This window comes from Leucoraja erinacea, chromosome 31, assembly GCF_028641065.1.
Source record: "Leucoraja erinacea ecotype New England chromosome 31, Leri_hhj_1, whole genome shotgun sequence".
NCBI classification, from domain to species: Eukaryota; Metazoa; Chordata; class Chondrichthyes; order Rajiformes; family Rajidae; genus Leucoraja; species Leucoraja erinaceus.
This window is the reverse complement of record NC_073407.1, coordinates 20,706,241-20,722,113: the sequence shown is the minus strand read 5'-3', so window position 1 is coordinate 20,722,113 and position 15,873 is coordinate 20,706,241. Positions and strand designations below refer to the sequence as shown.

Below are 15,873 nucleotides of genomic sequence, written 5' to 3'. Positions count from 1 at the left end.
AAAAGGAATTTCATTAACTAATTGTCAGCTGCCCATCCCCACCTGAAGCGAGGTTTGCCAACACCTCAGTGCACCTCAACACACTTTCAGAACATAGAACATAGCACAAGAACAGGCCCTTCAGCCCACAATGTCTGTGCTGAACATGATGCCAAGACCAACCTTTATCTGTCTGTATATAATCCATATCTCTCCATTCCCTGCATATCCGTGTCTATCCAAAAACCTCTTAAATGCCGCTCTCGTTTCAGCTTCAACCACCACTCTGTGTAAAAAAAACTTGTTCCACATGTCTCCTTTAATCTTTGCCCCTTTCACCTTAAAGCAATGCCCTTTATTTAGTATTTGATGCTATGTTATGACTGTCTACCCTATTTCTACCTCTCATAGTTTTATATACTTCCATCAGATCTCCCCACAGCCTCCTGTGTTCCAGAGAAAACAATCCGTGTCTGTCCAACCTCTCCCTGCAGTTAATACCCACTACTCCAGGCATCATTCTCGTAAGCCTCCTCTGTGCCCTTCCCAAAGCTGTCACATTGTTCCTGGGGCAACTTGAACCGCAAGCAATACTCCAAATGCCGCTCAACCAATGTCCTGTTAAGATGCATCCTGACTTTCATACTCAATGTTCTGACCTATGAAAGCAAGCATGCCATATGCCTGTTTTACCACCCGATCTATTTGTGTTGCCAATTTCAGGGCGGTATCGGCTCAGACCCCAAGAAATCCTTTGTACATCAAAGCACTTAAGGGCCTTGACATTATTTGTATATTTTCCTCTTACATTTGACCTTCCAAATTGCAACACCTCACACATTTAATGGTTCTGAAATGGGTAGACAAGAGAAGTGGGATCAGGACAAAGGTGGACACAGGTGAGGGGGCCTTTGATTGGCTTTTCCAGCTTCCTGGGATTTCTCGGGTAGGTAGGTTAATTGGCCCCTGTAAATTGCCTTGAATGTGTTTAGGGAATGGATGAGAAAGTGGGATCACATAGCACCAGTGTGAAGGGACGATCGAAGAGCAGTGTGGACTTGGTGGACCAAAGGGCTTGATCCCATGCCGCTTTTTCCAATCAATCAAGTGTTGAAAAATAAGGAGCAATCTAGAAAAATGTAAAATAGGTGCAGGAGTAGGCCATTCAGCCCTTCGAGCCAGCACCACCATTCAATATGGTCATGGCTGATCATCCAAATTCAAATGTTTTGATATGAATGGATAAAAAGGAAGCAATTCAGATAAAAGGATAAAATTCTCTTGTAGTTTATCCCATATAAATGGGCAAAACAACACTGGAACATGGTTGACAAAAATGCTGGAGAAACTCAGCGGGTGAGGCAACATCTATGGAGCAAAGGAAATAGGTAACATTTCGGACCAAAACCCTTCGCTCCATAGATGCTGCCTCACCCGCTGAGTTTCTCCAGCATTTTTGTCTACCTTCGATTTTGCAGCATCTGCAGTTTCTTCTTCAACACTGGAACATGGTCGTTCAGATATGTTGTCAGGTTGCACTTAAGCACACAAATTGATGTGGAAATCTCACACTCTCTCTAAGGGAGTTAAAAACAGATCAGACACAATCTAATTGAAGAGGAGAGCAAATTTGAAGGAATAAGTGTCCTCTTGTTCTTGTGGAAATACAATCTCCTCCGTTAGGTACAGTGCAGATGGAGCAGTATTTTCACTGGTGCTTTTTCATACGCGTGTGGTTCGAAGCTGTCTGTGGTGTGGTGCTCCTTTGGGAATGTCACAAAGTTCAGCCTACTTGGAGGAAGAGGAAGGAAATGATGCAGCTTGAGGGACTGTTCCCTTACCCTCCCTCATCCTGGCATACAGCCGACATTGAACAACATTGTACTTACTGAGCTGTGTATTGGCGAACAGTTGTTTTTCAGACTGAAATGATGTACACAGTAGTGTTCCCCAAGGGTCGGTATCGGGAGCGCTGCTCTTTTTGATAAATATTAATGACCTGTGCTTGGATATACAGGCATAATTTAAAGGTTTGCAGATGGCATGGAATTCAGATATGTAGCGAAGAATGATGAGGACTAACAGCCTTCAGGAGTTTGGTCAAATGGGCAACCAAACGGGCGAATAAAATTTAATGCTGCGAAGTGTGACATTATTAATTTTTTATTAGCGAGAATAAGTGGGCAATTTTAAGGAATCGATTGAGCTTCGAGGGTGGCAAGGCAAGGAAGGTACAAAAGCATATGGGATATAATAGCTATCAATAAACAGTTTATTAAGGGAAGCATAGTGCACGAAGGCTTATACATTTGCTGAATCTTTGGAGATTGCTGGTCATGTTAAACCTGGAATACTGCATCCAATTCTGGATAGACACAAAAAGCTGGAGTAACTCAGCGGAACAGGCAGCCAGGCCGCGGCGTATTTTTCAACATGTTGAAAATTGCCTGCGAGTAAAAAAAGATCGCCATGGAAATAATCGATACTTTTTTTACTTGTAGGTTTAGTCGAAGTAGGTCGTAGTAGGTCGGCATGTTATCGTAGGTAATCAAGGGTTAGTCGAAGGTAATCGAAGGTAGTCGTAGATAGTCTTCAACATAGTCGATCGGGGGGTCGAAGGGAGGTCGAAGAATATCGAAGGAGGTCATCGTCACTCTCCACTATTCGGAGTCCAATTTTCCCAAAGCTAGTCGAAGCTAGTCTTCAACAAGGAGGTCGAAGGAGGTCTTCAACATGACACTTTTTCAAACTCTCCTAAACTCTTCTAAACTCGCGAATTAGGTCGCCGCAGTGGGACAGCCCCTGTAGGGTGACTGATAAAAGAACTCCAATCCCAATATAAGTATTTTTTTAACACAGCGAATTGTCATTATCTGCTTGAAAAATCACTGGAAGAAAATTTAGTCATAAATCTCAAGGGAAATTGTGTATGTATATCGAGAGCTTCACTGAACTTGAAGGATATAAGATGGGGCTGGAAACTGGGCGATTGGTCTAATTGTGCCCTAGTGTACAGTAGGATCCCAAATCTGCAGAGATCCACTGCTGAAGATGTTGACACTTGCTTAAGGATAGGAGAAACCAGAACTTAGGACAGTTAATTGAAAGCAAACAACTGACCTAATTGTAATTACAAAGGGTGAATTGCAAAAAGGCAGAAATGCAGGCAGACAGAGATCTTGGAGGTCAAGGTTGAAGGAGGTCACGGAGATAAAGAGGAGTGAGCCAGAAGGGATCTTAGGTGTGGGAATTCTCCAAACTTTCATCCCTCTTTACTCAGTGCATTGTTTCACTTTAAGAATGAATTACAAGTGCTCCCTCTTTGATGTGGTCTCTTAGAAGCTTTTTTGAAAAGGTATGCGAGATTAATCGTGATACCTTTTTGTATGCTGTTGTCATGTTTTGATCCTTTTCCATTTGAACACTGATGATTTAAGGAATAGTGCCCTCGTGTACAGAAATAAGACACGTTGCTTGGGTCAGGAGAAGCTTTGGTGATCTGGGGTTAGATACAAGCAACTAAATCACATCAAAGATCTCGAGTGCATCACTCATTCTATGAAACCTGATTTACTTCTTGATGTTCAGTAAGCACGAACCTCCCTGATCTTAATTCACACACTCTGTCGGTCCTGAATTCATTTGTGGACACTCTCATGTCAAGTATATTGTCATACACACAACTACACTGAGCTGCAGTTACAATGAGAATCTTGCACCACAGGTACATCGCTTCAGACAAGCACACAAAACACAAATTATGCATAAAATATGCGCAACAGTGAAAAGATAAAGGGTTCGTACATTTGTAGATGACACACAATTGATGGTGTGGATAGCAAGGAAAATTATTTCAGGCTAAAGCAAGACATAGCTTAGATGGAATGTCAGGCAGATGGTTGGCAGATGGAGTTTCATCCTGACAAATGGGAGGCTAAACATGGGCTAGGGCATGAAAAGTAAACGGCAGGGCACTGGTAATGTGGATGAACGGGGGACCATGGATTCACATGCACAATCCCACGAACGTGGAAACACAGGTAGAGTTATTCTGGTCAATTCAATAACTTGATAGGTGTCGGAAAGTAGTTGTTCCTGAATCTGGTGGTGTGGGACTGCAGGCTTCTGTACTTCCAGCCTGATGGTAGCATGGCCTGGATGTGGGAATCCTTAACGATAGATGGCAACTTCACGAGGAGGTGCCTCAATAGATGGTGGTTTGGGCTGTGCCTGCAGTGGACCAGGCTGAGGTCACCACTCTCCACAGCCCCTTGTGAAATTGCCATAACCAGGCCATGATCCAATGCAGATGTTGTGATTGTGTTCTGGGGGTCGGTCCGTTGAATCCGCCTGCTGATCGTATCACCAATGCATTTAAACAGTTCAAAAGCCTGTTTCCTACAGCTGTAGTTGTGGCTACAGGTTTCAGCTTTAAACTCTTCAGAAATAGTTGCTTTCCGAGAATTATATCTACTATAAATTCAAATTCACACATGCACTGACTACACCGCCCAACACGGACTTCCATCTGTATATATGTATATATGAATGTAGCGCCGCAGAATTTGTGCAGTTGTGTTTTTGTTTTTTTTTCTGTTTCTTGTTTTTTGTGCTAAATTGTATGTATGCACTGAGTACGAGCAGCTTTCAGTTTCACTGTACATGTATAGTGACAATAAATGGCATATCTATCTAAACGGTCAAAATCTGAAATACCAGCATTCTCTTGCAATCTACCCGCAAAATGTTACCTCTCTTCAGTGGCATTTTTCTTCTCCTGTCCTGGTCATGGGTTAAGTCTACTCTCAGAGATCTGAACCCACACTCGTAGTGCTGAGAAAGAGTTATATTGGCACAAATAGAGTCTTCCAGATACAATCTTACACTGAGGATCTGTCTATCCTTCAACACTGGTGGAAAAAACCTTAGTTGCCACTTCTTTGAAGTCGAGCAGGGAATTTCTTTAAGGTATCTCAACCGATAATTGAAACTCAACCAACATCACAGCACAGATTATTCAATCATTTTCAAGTTGGTTTTTGTTGGATCTTTTTGCACGCAGGTGGGTCCCCACTGCAGTTACCTGATCCTCACTCCTCTTCATTAGTTATATTCAGGCAGTGGGTGGCACCATGATATCAGGGGGAAGAGGATGATACATGAAAATGACATTCTCATCTAAAGTCCATACAAATGTACATCCGAGCATGTATCACCACTTCGGAATTAGAAGAGGGAATCTCATTTCCCCTTCCCCAGCCCAGAGACATGGAAGTAAATTGTAGTCTCCAACTGGTTGGTATCGGGGTATGTTTGTGCTCAAGAGCTTTGAAATAGAAGCAGATTAAAGTCTATCCTCCATCACCAAGGTTGTCACAGGTTACAATAATAATGGAGCTTATGATTAATCATAGCAATCGATTAGGTTAGATAACAAATGACCCAGACATGAGGCGAGAAAAACTACACTGATGAATTCCTTCAGCAACCGTAGGTCCAAAACACGTAATCCTACCGAGCATGTTTCACGTAACATGTGCCAAATTACTTATGTACTATCTCCAAAATTGGTTCTTGCCAAAATAAATCTTTTGTGCAGTTTAATGAATCAGAACCAGCAACTTCCACAGAAGACCTTTTGAATGGGGTTCTTCCATAGAGTGACCAATGGTCCCGTGGATTAATAATATGTCTAGACCAGGTTTCACACTCCCAGTGAAGTCAGTGTGGAATCCTATTGTGTAGGATGTTAAACTACTATGACTAAGCCAGCAAAATTCTTGCTTGGTAATCTTAATTACCGATTCCTCCCCTCCCCCTCCAAGGGACAACAGCTGAACTCCTGTGTTGCCATTTTGTAGCAGGAGTTAGCCAAGAGGTAATTGTCCAATTTGTCAAATCTTTCTCTTGCAGTATCCACTTTGTCAATTCTAATTCAAATGATGCCCTGACATCATATGTTTCAGATAATTCTGGGAGACTTCAGTGAGATAAAAGTGTTAATAACGGTGTGTAAAAAATAGCTAATTATGAACTGGGGGAAGGTAAACTAGTAAAAAATATTCCTAAAGAGATGAAAGGCTACCTGACTGAAATAATGGATGTAATGATGTCGGCTCCACGTATAAGGTGTTCAAAACAAGTGGCCATCAATTTCAAAGAGTTGCTTTTCAATCCAATTCTGAGTGAGATATTGGTGTAACTCGCTGCTAAACAAAAGTAGGTGAGAAGAGTAGTGTAGGTGCATTTAAAGAGAAAGTAGGCAAATAGCTGAGGGAAAGAGGAATAAAATAATTCTGATAGGATAGGATTACAGTGGGAAGAGGCTTATGTGGAGCATGATCACTTTCAGACATTGGATTATAGGGCTTTTTTTCTACATTGTAACACCTTAAAAATTCAAGTAACCTCACAATCACCAATTTAGGTGTAATTCCAATACAGTTGAATGCTGACCTATGTGTATTTACACACTTATGCCCTGTGGCATGCCTGGGTGAACAAGCTTTAGGGAGTCAAGAGGTGAACTACCTGTAACCTATGACTTGCCCCTATAGCCACTGTATTTATGTAGCTGGTCTGGTCAAGTCTCAGGTCAATTGTGACATTGAAGATGTTGAGGGTGGGAGCTCTGACAGGAGTAGATCGTACTTGTTAACATCTGAGGGCTAACTTTTTCACACAAAGGGTGGTGGGTGTATGGAAAAAGCTGCCAGAGAAGTTAGTTGAGGCAGGGACTGTTTAAGAAACAGTTAGATAGGTACATAGATAGGTTTGGAGGAATATGGTCCAAAAATGGGTAGGTGGGACTAGTGTAGCTGGGACATTTTGGGCTGAAGGGCCAGTTTCCATGCTGTATCATTCTATGACTCTAATAGTTAGATTGGTGATGGAATACCAGTCAACAGGGCTGTGTTGATCTGGGTGTGACCAGGTTTTTGAGATTTGTTGGAGCTGCACGCATTCAAGCAAGTGGAGGTTATTGTTTTCACGTTCTTACCTTGTACCATGTAGATAGTGGAAAGGTTTAAACGTGTCAGATGAGTGGTTTGTTGGAGCATCCCCAACCGCAGACTTCTTCTTGTGGCCCAGTAACTTTTGTGGTCAATGGCGAACCTAGGGATGTTGACGTGGGTGACACAGCAACGATAATTCAGCTGAATGTCAAAGATAGATGCTTATGGGCCTGTCCCACTTGCGCGACTTTTTCGGCGACGGGCGGTACCCGTCATAGGTCGTTGCAGGTCGCCGAAAAATGTCAACATGTTGAAAATCCAGTGGCGACCAGAAAGACGCTACGACTCTTTGGGCGACTGAGGAGACGACTCACGACCATACAGGCGACACCCCGGTGACATGTCACGGGGGGAAGCCTGTATGGTCGTGAGTAGTCGCCCAAAGAGTCGTACCTTGTTCTGGTCGCCGCTGGATTTTCAACATGTTGAAAAGTTTCGGCGACCTGCAACGACGGGTGCTGGCAGTCGCCGAAAAGTCGCGTAAGGGGGACAGGCCCATTTGGCTTTTCCTTGAGATGGTCATTGGGTGGCACTCGGAACGTATGAATATTGTCCTCCTCTCACTGCATGCTTCATCCGCTGGGGTGAATGCACATGGCCCAGTTTGTGCAGGAACAGCAGATTCCATTCCCTCAGGGGGCAACATTGAACCATCTGCATTTGCACACCAATGCAGTAATTTCATTGCCACCATTTCATTCTGGATTATTGAATTAGCTGAATTAAAATTCACCGTTTCCCCACTTTGTATAATGTAATCTCAAGTCTTCGGATCATTAGTTGGCCTTCTTGATTGCTAGTTCAGTAACGTGGTAATTTTGCTATCCTTTCATTTATGTTAATACCACTTTCAATGTAGTAAAAGATTGAAAAAAAAATTTCTGAGAAATTATTAAACAAAGCCAGGCATTGGGCCACAGGAAGAGATATTAGGGCAGATGGAATTTTGAGTAACTTCTTAAAGGAAGAAAAAGAGGCACAGAGACAGGGAGATTGGAGAGGAAAGACATGTTCCATCTGTGTAGGAAGGGACTGCAGATGCTGGTTTAAAACAAAGATAGACACAAAATGTTGGAGCAACTCAGTGGGACAGGCAGCATCTCTGGAGAGAAGGAATGGGTGATGTTTCGGGTTGAGCCCCTTCTTCAGAACCTTCTTACATTTGCCCTGGGATTTGTGGGTATTGCAGCTGAATGCAAGACAAGTAATAGTTTGCCAACAGCATCCACCTTGACATAATTTTCTGAGATAAACAATACTAACAATCAAATAGTTTAAGATGAAAGATAATCAACTTTAAACATTATTTCCCTCTCTACAGATGCTAGCTAATCTGCTGAGTGCTTGAATTTTCAATTACATTTCGATATGTCGACGCGTTCAATCCTAACTACAGGCACTGTTAGTACGGAGTTTGTACGTTCTCCCCGTGACCTGTGTGGGTTTTCTCCGGGAGCTCCGTTTCCTCCCACATTCCAAAGACGTACAGGTTTGTAGGTTAATTGGCTTGGTATAATTGTAAATTGTCCCGAGTATTAGTGTGCAGGGATCGCTGGTCGGCACAGACTTGGTGGGCCGAAGGGTCTGTTTCAGCGCTGTATCTCTAAACTAAAGTATAATTTAATATTAATAGCTGTAAGCCGGTCAACTGCTATTGGCCTTTGGACCACAATGGGTTAACAGAATGTGTGTGTGAAAAGCTACTCACAAAGAAACAAAGCTTCTCATAGTGGTTCTGTGTCTATCCCAGCAGATCTTCACTACAACTTTGGCTTGCCTGCTTGGTTATTTCACGCAACGAGCCTCTGCTGCGTGTATGGCAGTCCAAGTATTTTAAAGCACTCCATTTGGTGATGGAGTCAAAGCCCATATTTTACCTTATATGGCATGTAATGCAAGTGTTGTTGAAGAACAGACCGCCAGTCAGCCTGATTGGAACCTGCTGGCCCCACAGCTCTGTTCTTCAGCTGCACTCTTTTCGTCTTTGCCAATTGTTCTCAGCCAAACCTCCCCCAGTTTCCCCCTCCCCCCCCCTCCCTCCTCCTTCCCCTCCAGAAGGCATTGACTCCTTGCTGTCTTGCAGCTCAACTAACCTCCCTGCATCGCACGTGCTCTTCGTTTGTGAGCATTGGCAGGTGGCACCGGATGGCTGCCCTCACCCTACAACTCAAGGCCGCCTTTCTCTCGTGCCTGAGGAGCAAGGCTTACTGCGAGGTGGCCTGGAAGCGGGAAACCTGGCTGCTTTCTGCCTCCCGAGCTCATGAATGCTGTGACAAACTGTGGCATAGTTTCTGCTGGCTGGGATAATCCAACTCTGAAAAATGCTGGGGTTTTAATCCAGGAATATTGCAACGACGCTGCCCTTTACTGACCCTGGGCTGGGTTTCCTCTTTATTCATTCAATCATGGGACATAAGATTGGTGGCAAGTTCTGCATTTTATTACTCTTCCATCAATACCCTTTTACTGAATGCTTGTTAGGTCATTTCACAGTGTGTTCAAAATGCTGTAGTTCTGGAATTTTATTATCTAACCCTAACCCTAACCAGGCTGCAATCTCCAAAGAACATCCCACATCTCCTCCTTCTCTGAGTGCTCTACATTTACTTACTTGCAATACATCACCCAACTCTATCCTGGCTTTTGACACTTCCAGCGTTGACTCTTCCAACTTCCTGCTTTGCATCCTATTCTTAGAGCCTGCAGGGATCAAAAGAGATAAATGTGCATTTTTCTAACTTGGCCAAAGTGAAGGACACTCCTGCCAGTCATTACCACAACTGATGATCATTCATCCATGACTGCAGATACATTTTTAAATCGCAAAGGGCTAAATGTGAAGGGGTAGACATTAGCGATAGACTGTTGTAGCGTTAGACAGAATTGTGTACAAAATCCGCAGCCCACTGCTCCCACAGAACGCCAACCCTCCAAATCCTAATTTGTGCAATTCATTGACCCCAGTTGTGGTGTTGCTGAGGGGAATTCTGACTTTATGTGATAGAGTAAAATGGGCAAAAATCAATTGGCATTTGTGTTCTCCCTGAAACTGCACCATCGCAAGTTCCATGGTGTCGCATAAAGTCAAAAGGACTTGCAATGATTCGACAATAGCCCCTGATGAGCTGTAGCTGAGTGGTAGCACTCTCAGTTCTGCCTGTCGAAGGTACAATCCTTTGGAACTATCTACTCAATAAAAGGCCATGGCATTATTTTGAAGATAGTTGTGCTCTCTGTTCTTCCAGTTTTTATCTCTCAACTCAGATTGGATTCCATTATTGTCCATTCCTGAAGAAACAAGGAACTGCAGATGTTGATTTACAAATAAAAACAAAGTGTTGAAGTAACTCAGTGGATTCGGCAGCTTCTCTGCAGAACATGGATAGGTGATGTTTCAGGTTGGGACCTTTCTTCTGATAGATTGTGTGTGGTGGAGAGGGGGGCGGATGAGGAGAAGAAAGCTGGAATCGAGGAGGCCCAGAACAGAAAGGTCAGTTTGAGAATAGGAAGGGGGGATAAAATGGTTAGCAACCAGGAAATCCAATGTTCAGGAGGCCACATTGGGAACACAAGATGCAGTAGATGAAGTTAGAGGAGATGCATGTGAACCTCAATCTTACCTGGAAGGAATGCTGGGGTCCTTGAATGGAGGCGAGGGAGGAGGTCTAGGGACAGGTGCTACAATTCCAGTGGTTGCAGGGGTCATTACCTGGAGACGGGATGGTTTGGGTGGGAAGGGGTGATTGAATTGAGGAGGTGTCAAGGAAGCGGTCTCTGTGGAAGTGGGAAAGAGGTGATGATGGGATGAGGAGACTGGTGCAGGGATTGTACTCTGCACAAACTGGCTACTTCCCTCCCAGACAAAGCAGTGACGACACTTCAAAAATATAACTTAACTGATGATGAAATGCATTGTGAACTCTAGAGGTTGTAAAACGTGGTGAACAAATGGAAGTCATTTGGTTTTGGGATTTGCTTCTTGATCACTGGGATTAAACTTCCAAATCCATGGTCCTATGCAGGGATCCCTGCCGGATGTGGCTGCAAGATTCCGGGTCAGGATCATCGGCCTGTCTGAAATCAACGCTCACTGGCTGATGAGACATTTGGAAACTGTGCAATCACACACCAGCGTTTGAGAGAATTGAGGGCAAGCACGCTGTGAAGGACCTCCGCTTGAAATTGGATGAAAAATCTTGGGGGTGGGGGGTGTAAATCAGATCACCGACATCAATCTGAAATTTCTGCAAGGAGCTTTTTTATATGAAAAATTATAAAATAGAACTGCACCATCAGAGAAAAAAAGTTGCTTATATTGCAGTTGCAGGTATAAAATATGTAAAATTATCCCTGGTACATATCTTAGGATGAAGATTGCTCAACAATTCCAGTATTTTGACATTTGCAATGCACATTTTCTCCAAATTTGCATAACACTGAGTGCTCCGCATGAGCTTTGAAACGTTCTCTAAAACAATAAAACAACGATTTAAATTTCTCAAATCATTCCTGACACATGGACTTCACCGGTGAGAAACAAGCCTCACTCTGTATTTTGGAAAGAAAAAGTATGCGCTAATAAAATTCGAAAGTAATTTACATCATGAACGGAGACTGACTGACAGCAAGTTGCCATGGAGATATTCCCATGGGTTCTGACTCTGAGCTACTGACGGCAGCTGCGAGAAGCGCAGAACTAATCATCCTCCCACTCACGTGAGCTGGATTCTGACTCAACCTGCCCTCTCTCTCAAATCAGCTTTCATTACACTGTGTTGGGGGAAAAAGAATAACATTGCCACTCAGCTGACTATCAACACCGGATGACTCTGGGCTGCGTGCTTTGTAGCACAGCTATAGTCTCAGTGGGCTCGACAATGGAGGCAGTAATAAATAGGTGGTTATCAGCTACGTACACAGAGGGATCATGATGGATACAATAGCCAGTGATGGAGTTGAGGGATTCTGAATTATGCCTTGCCGTTCCTACATTTACTCCTAAGTTGCAATGGCACAGTTGGCAAACACACTGCCAAACTTACAGGGATGGAAATGAAACAGTGATGTTAGGGCATTGGTAAGCATTGTAAATTGGACCCGTATTATTTAAAGAAAGGAAATACTTGCATTTCTGTAACGCCTTTCATACCTTATGTTTTTTTTTAAGTGCGTTTATTTGGAATGTATGAAATGTGAACGCAGCAAGCTGTCATAAAGAGCATATTTCTGCACAGCAAGCTCCCATAAACATAGTGTGGCAACGACCAGATCACCTGCCTTAACTGAAGAATAAATATGACCAACATACTTGGGAGAACCTCTCTAAAATAATTTGATGACCTATTATGTGATTTAGAATCCCAAGTGTGCTTTGTCGCCATTTTACTTTAATCCCTGCGCAGGAAATAAGCAGTGAATTTGTACAAAAGCCGAGGGTGCTGGAAATATTTGGCAAGCCATGCAACGTCTGTGGAGAAAGAAACTGAATTAGTCTTTCAGGTTGATTGCTCTGTGCGAGAACCAGAGAAAGTTGAAGATTGAAGTAAGTGGCAAGCTGCCAATTGCCAAGCCAATAGGGCCACTGCCCCAGAGACCCAGGTTCAATCCCAACCACGAGTGTTGTCTGAGTGGAGCTTGCACGATCTCTCTGGGACCACAATGGGTTAACAGAATGTGTGTGAGAAAGATGCTTCCCACAAAGATGCTTGGGTTTCCATCAGGTGCACCAGTTCCCTCCCACATCCAAAAAAATGAGTTGGGATGGGATTAATATAAAGGTGCGTTAGGATTAATATAAAGATGGATGCTTGATGACAGTGTAGATTCAATGGGCCAAATGACCTGTTTCTGTGCTATATCGTTCAAGATTCTCAAGAAAAGGAGGAATGTAAAGAAGGAAAGAATGAAAAGGAAGTTCTGTGTGAGGGTGGAAGGCAGACGGAATTACAAAACAAAGGAGATGATGGGATGTAAATCTCACCCTTTAGTCTCACCCTTTGCTGCTATCCCACCACTCTTTGGCCATAATCAACGAGACAAGAAAGAGAATATGGAATTAGAGTACAAATGAAAAGCAGAGCCATTATGTGAAGTTTGTTGAATTCAGTGGCAAATGTTGAAGACAAAAGGTGCCCAATCAGAAGATCTTGCAGTTCTCTGAGTTTCTTTGGAACAGCATAGGAAGCCAAGGGCAGCGAGATTAGAGTGAATGCAAGGAAGAGAATTCTAGTAACAGGTGATTGGAAGCTTGGTTTACATTTACAGAAGCAACAAGGGTCTCCTACAAAGTGTCATCTGATGGGAATTTCCCCACATGTATTCATCTTGAGCCGAGGGTATGGATAACACAATGAAAGAAGTGCATCATCCAAAAGGAGCACTTGGGGCCCGGGGTGGTGAAAGGGCGATTGGCATAGGAATATGGAAGGGAAGGATTGTGGATGGGGTAAAGAGGAGTACGCTGAGTTGTCGCCATAGGAACGATCCCCTTGGAATGCTGGAAGAGGAGCCGGTGATGTGTTGGGTGTTGCCGTCAAGCTTAACGTCATGGAAATGATGGAGAAAGGGCAAGTGAATGCAGAAGCTGGTGCTCTGAGGAGGTGTGAATATGGGGGATCCTATTAAGTTCAGGTGTCTTGTCAACAATAGTGGAGGGGATCTCCACTTTATGTACTTGTGTTGCAACTTTCAGGGAGTTATGGACTTAGATCCCAAGTTCCCTCTGTACATCAATGGAGTTAAACATCAAATTTGTACTTTCCCCTTATACTTGACTTCCCATAGTGAAACAATAAATCATTTCATCTCCAAAGGTGATGCCTGACCTGCAGAACACCTTTATTGCTCTTTGCTTTTGTTTCAGATTCCCACCTTATCCCACCTTAGGACTCCACCTGTCAGATGACCTGATGTCCACAACCAACACCACAGCACTGGTCAAGAGAGCCCAGCAGCGACTACACCCTCTCCGAAGACTACGTAAAGCAGGTCTTTCGGGAGCTGAAGGCACACAGGATTGTGAAGACCGCCAGCAGAATTGAAGCTATTTGGCCATTGAAGAGATGTATATCATCAAAGACCCCTCACCCATCATCATAAGTACACATAGCAGCTGTCGATCGGAACGCCTGGATGTTTAGTAGGTACCGTTTAAAATTTGTTCAAAAATTTCTATTTACTTGTTGTTATTTGTACTGCACACTGAACGGACACTGGTTGAGCAACGTTTTTTTTGTTTCCTCTGGGTATGTGAGTACTCAGGAAATAACAATAAAGATATACTGATACTGATACCTTATCTGTATATTCAGCCATTTTTCTTTATGACACAGGAAGAAGCTATTTGGCCCATTGAGTGTATACTCACTCGATAAGTATAGGCTTATCAGTGGGTCAGAGGTACCGTTTAAAACAAAATTATTTGTAGCTGGACTCCATCCTGTCTCTTCATGTCCAGTCCTTTCCCACTTACATCATAAAACCTATTTTGATAACTTCCTATTTGATAACTTCCCAACCAGTTCACCTTTACCATGAGCGTTCATCTCTGTACTCCTTCATCCCCCATCAGGAAGATCTTGGGCCTTGTTTCTTTCTTAAATACAGACCCAACACTTTCCCCTCTATTAATACTCTTGTCTGGTTGGCAGAACTTGTCCTTACACTCAATAACTTCTCTTCCAGTTCCCCCTTTCTACAGTCGATGAGGTAGCCATGGCACTTGCATGAGCCCTAGCTATGTTTGTCTTTTGGTACAGTTTGATGTACATGCTCAATATTAAGAATAAAATGGCATTTAAAGTCACAGTTGTATCATTTAGAACACCGCAATCATTTAGGTTTATTATCATCATGTGTACCAAGGCACAATGTAAAACTTTGTTTTGCATGCTGTCCAATCAGATCAGATAATACTATACATAAATACATTCGTCAAACTGAAGTACAATAGAGAGAGCAAAGGGGAAGATACAGAGTGCAGAATATAGATCTGCAGAATACATGCCCTCAATGGCCCTCAATTGATCAGCTGTTAAGTCCATTATCCATGCTGGAACTGAGCCATACAAAGCTTCTTGCTCAGTGGATAGCATTCATAGCTCAGAGTCAGAAGATTATGTTCTAGTCCTCACGCAGAACACTGGAGAACAATAACGGAAGGCTGTTCTAGTGAAGAATTTAGATAGTGTTGCACTGTCAGAAATTCTCACTGTAGAACAATAACGGAAAGCTATTCACATGCACACACAAGCACGATTTAGCATGGAGCATGATAGCTCATATGAACCTGCCATTCTTTTCTTTATAGGATACGGTGGAGTTACTGTTATGGAAACCTTTAGCAAGTTTTTTGTGCATCCTATAGATGGTATGCACAACAAACACACTGTACTGGTGATCATAAGGTCATAAGGAATAGGAGTAGAATTAGGCCATTCGGCCCATCGAGTCTACTCCGCCATTCAATCCTGGCTGATCTATCTCTCCCTCCTAACCCCATTCTCCTGCCTTCTCCCCATAACCTCTGACAACCATACTAATCAAGAATTAAATGTGATGAGAGAGTAGGTGGCTGGGATGGTGGTCAGATGCAGAGCAAGTAGATTTATTCTGAATGGTGTAAGACTTCTTGAATGTTGCTTGCAACCACACTCATCCAGACAACAGAACAATATTCCTTTATACTCTTGACTTGTGTCTAGTAGGTTGTGAAGAGTATATGAGAAGTGGTTCATTTTCAGCAACACACAACCTCTTACCAGCCAGAAGCCTCGGTTTTATAGGGCTCGTCCCATAGAATGAACATTGTCTATTGAAGTTACAGCCTAAAATCAAACTTCAGCTCAAGGATTGATATTTAGACAATGAATTGAGAAAA

The 15,873-nt window shown here is 43.1% G+C and overlaps 1 long non-coding RNA gene across 1 annotated transcript in view; it reads left to right on the top strand.

Annotated features, from left to right (window-relative positions):
- The window catches only part of LOC129712079 (uncharacterized), a 36,811-nt gene extending 22,825 nt beyond the window's left edge, over positions 1-13,986 (top strand). Inside the window, exons 2-3 of the long non-coding RNA XR_008725987.1 lie at positions 11,018-12,072; positions 13,858-13,986. This is a non-coding gene — a long non-coding RNA (uncharacterized LOC129712079). The remainder of the gene's footprint in view (positions 1-11,017; positions 12,073-13,857) is intronic.
- The last annotated feature ends 1,887 nt before the right edge of the window (positions 13,987-15,873 follow it).